This window comes from Onychostoma macrolepis, chromosome 06 (assembly GCF_012432095.1).
Source record: "Onychostoma macrolepis isolate SWU-2019 chromosome 06, ASM1243209v1, whole genome shotgun sequence".
Classification (NCBI taxonomy): domain Eukaryota; kingdom Metazoa; phylum Chordata; class Actinopteri; order Cypriniformes; family Cyprinidae; genus Onychostoma; species Onychostoma macrolepis.
The window spans coordinates 14,049,045-14,053,077 of NC_081160.1; positions in this window are offsets into that span (position 1 = coordinate 14,049,045).

Sequence of the window (4,033 nt, forward strand, 5' to 3'; positions counted from 1 at the left end):
TTATTGAATAATCTTAGTTGTGTATATTTCAATGCTCAGACTTCGTCTATCAGCACAAATCCAACTAGTAGTGTTATACAAACTGCTTCACAACATCCCATAAACCTAGAAATTCCCATAAACATTTCCTCTTATCTCTTATTGATACAGACAAAACATTTCATGAATCTCCACAATCATGAGATTAAACAACAATGAAAATGCATAATCAAGGAAAATGATAAGAAATGTAAAATATAAAAAGCATCAATGATTAAATCAGTGATTAAATAATAAAAATTATATAAATGATAAAAATGATAAATGATAAAAATAACCAAGTGATAAATTACATAAATGGTGTCACGAATCCTGTCCATGAACTTCCATTCACCCTCCACCAGAGGTCACTCGCTCACCACATGGACTTTTACACTACACAGATCGTTACACTTACACTGAACTTCAGTTCCCACAATACATTGCACTCATTACACTCAGCTGCAGCCAATCACACGCATACACCCGAGTCTGATCACACAGCTGATTCCCATTTCACCCCCTACTTAAACCATGGACTTTCTCTGCCTCACTGCCGAGTATTGTATGCATTTATCACTGTTCTAGTTGTTAGCTACTCTACAGAACCCTGTTAGTGTCCTAGTCTTGCCTGTTTTGGATTGTGTTTTCCCCTGCCTGGACTATTGCTTACGGTTTGGATTACCTCTCTCGTCTAGCCCCTCTGGAGACTGTTTGCCGATCGTCAACCCACGCTTGTCCTAGGATTACTCTTTGTCTTGTCCCTGCCATACCTGTTTGCCATTGTTTCGACCCTGCCTGTTATGACCACATCTCTAGTCAATAAAAGCTTGCACATGGATACGCACGTCTCGCGTCTTGTCAGCCCCGTTACAAATGGCTAATGATTATAAATGATTGTGAATATATGAATAAATAATTAATAAAAAATCATATTTATTTATATCTTTTCATATCACTACTATGCTGATGACACTCAACTCTACATCTCATTCCATCCTGATGATCCAACGATAGCTGCTCACATCTCAGCTTGTCTAACAGTCATTTCTTGCTGGAGGAAGAACCATCACCTTCAATTCAACCTTGCCAAGACAGAGCTGCTTGTGGTTCCAGCAAACCCATCATTTCATCACAATTTCACCATCCAGTTAGACACATCAACCATAACTCCCTCAAAACCAGCCAGAAACCTTGGAGTTATGATTGATGATCAGCTGACTTTCTCAGACCACATTGCTAAAACTGCCCGGTCCTGCAGGTTTGCTTTATTCAACATCAAGAAGATCAGGCCCTTTCTTTTGGAACATGCTTCACAACTCCTTGTTCAAGCTCTTGTTCTGTCCAGGCTGGACTATTGCAATGCTCTCTTGGCAGGTCTTCCAGCCAGTTTTATCAAATCTTTTCAATTAAATGTGGCTGCAAGATTCATTTTTAATGAGCCGAAAAGAATGCACGTCACACCTCTGTTTATCAATTTGCACTGGCTATCAATAGCTGCTCGCATACAATTCAAGGCATTAATGTTTGCCTAAAAAACCACCACTGGCTCTACACCCCTTTACCTAAATTTATTACTTCAGACTTGTCTAGAAGCTTGTGTTCTGCAAGAGAACGGCGCATTATTGTGCCATCCCAAAGAGGCACAAAATCACTTTCACAGACTTTTACATTAAATGTTCCCTCCTGGTGGAAGGACCTGCCCAACTCAATCCAAGCAGCTGAGTCCTTAGCCATCTTCAAGAATCAGCTAAATCTCTTTCATCTTTATTTGACCCTCTAACAATAGCACTCTCTATTCTAATTCTATTCTTAAAAACAAACAAACAAAAAACACTTGCCCCTTTTAGACTTGCACTCTATTCATTGACTAACTGCATGTTTTCTTTAAAAATAAAAACTAACACTAGCTTCTCTATTCTTTTTGTATTCTATTTGTTTTCTTTTATTTATTATACAATTAACAAAAAGCAAAAAATGCCTCTAACACTAGCTTGCTCTATTCTTTTTATTCTATCTGTTTTCTTTTTATTTATTATATTAGAAAAAAAAAATCTTGCTACATGTACTGCGTTAGGCTAAATGAGACTTGTTATAGCACTTGCATATCATTGCTCTTTTGTTCATTTTGATTGCTTCCATTGTTGTCATTTGTAAGTCGCTTCGGATAAAAGCGTCTGCTAAATGACTAAATGTAAATGTAAGGAAATAAAAACGACACAAATGTATGATTGCTCTTTTGATGCAACACACAGTTTGCATTTGAGGAGCCTTAGATCCTTCACACAGGTTTTTAGCAGATGTTTAAAAGTGGCTTTTCCCTGTTGTGAAACAGGCATAAGGACATTGCCCTACAATACATAATAATATACTCCTATTCAAGAGAACAAGTGAACAAAGGTTCCTACTTGATGTTAAATTTTCTCAGGAATTTAGAATATACAGTTGTTATGAAAAAGAGCTCCCATAGCTCCCATAGCACACAGAATATTTTTGTTTCAACAGACCCCCTCGCTTATCGCGTCATAGAATTGCATCTTTTACAGAGTGTCTTAATTGGTTTCAGTTATGGAAAGTTCTCTCATACAAATTTCTCCATCTGCTAGGACTGAAAGTTACAAGAATTTATGTGGTGTACAAGCGTCTGAGTACTTTATTCCTCTGTGCACTGTACGAATCATGCCTTTGGCTTTTGTCCAGATTACAAAGCTACCAGTTGTTCATAATATGCCTCTTTGAAAAGAGTTGATTAAATGAAACAGACTCGCACTCCACAATTTCTCATATAGTCAGAGATGGATTGGACATGCAGTTACACGAAAGTGTCACAAGAGAAATGGAGTCATTCGATTATATAGTCAGTGTGACAGTGCATCATGGTTTACTGCAGTTCTTAACCCTTCTACGAAATGGGTTTTAAAGTACATCTTGTGAAAGCTAGTGAGGAGAAAATAAAATTGTTTTGCTCACACAGTGATTTAACTTTTTATGCCTTTGAAATATGGAGTGAGATTGACCTCGCTCCATATTTTTTTGAACAACCTCTAACTTGGCTAGGAAATTTGACAACAATGTAAGAGGGTACTGACATCTGCACACCTCCTATATGGGATACTGTGAATATTAGAAATATAAGAAAAAAATGGAGTATATTTAAAATTTTAACCTTCATATAACCTTTGCAAATGCCCTATACACTCATCACTGCCTTGTAATCATTCTTATACTTACAAGAACTTACAATTTTATCTGGGACTTGAAACTCTGCAAGTTCGGCATCTTGAATACCAAATTTTTCCATCTTGTAAAAGCACCACTAATGTTTACCCTTGTTTGACTTAATTTCCTGTCTCTGCATATTTTGCCTTGCACTTCTGTAACTGAATATGAATTTCTTTAGACATTTAACACGGTAACCATGGTCCCACACCAGCTAAGCACCCTCTGGCTCTGCCTGTGTCATGAATCCGGGTCCACGATGCTCCCTCTCACCACCAGAGGTCACTGTCTCCCGGATTCGATTCCCCAAACTCCACTCACCTCATTATTGTTTAATTTGCCCCAGCTGTGTTCCTGATTGCTGTCCCTTCTTAAGCTCCCTGTGTTTTCTGTTCTGCTCTCGTTCGTCTCACTTTTGTGCCAGGTATGCCTGTTATTGATGTCTGCCCTGTGCCTCGTGTGTGTTTTGTTTTCAGTGCTTATGTTTACTCTGGCTTTTTCCCCTTCGGGGTGGTTTCAGTTGTGTTTGTGTTTATTTTTATAATTTGTTAATAAAGAAGATTCCTTTTGCCAGCACTTGAGTCTTCGTTCCTCCCCACCCGTGACAGTACGAACGAGACACATTTGAAGACTCAGCGGCAATGGGAATCTTCTTGTACCCAGCTCCTGGTCGACAGAGGAACCAGGCCCCAGCCAGTGGGCCGCATCCTTGCCCACAAGACAATCGCCCTTTTGGGTATTACGCCGAAGACCTCTTTGAGGTAGGCCAGGAGCTGGGGATTAGAGGGAGCAACCT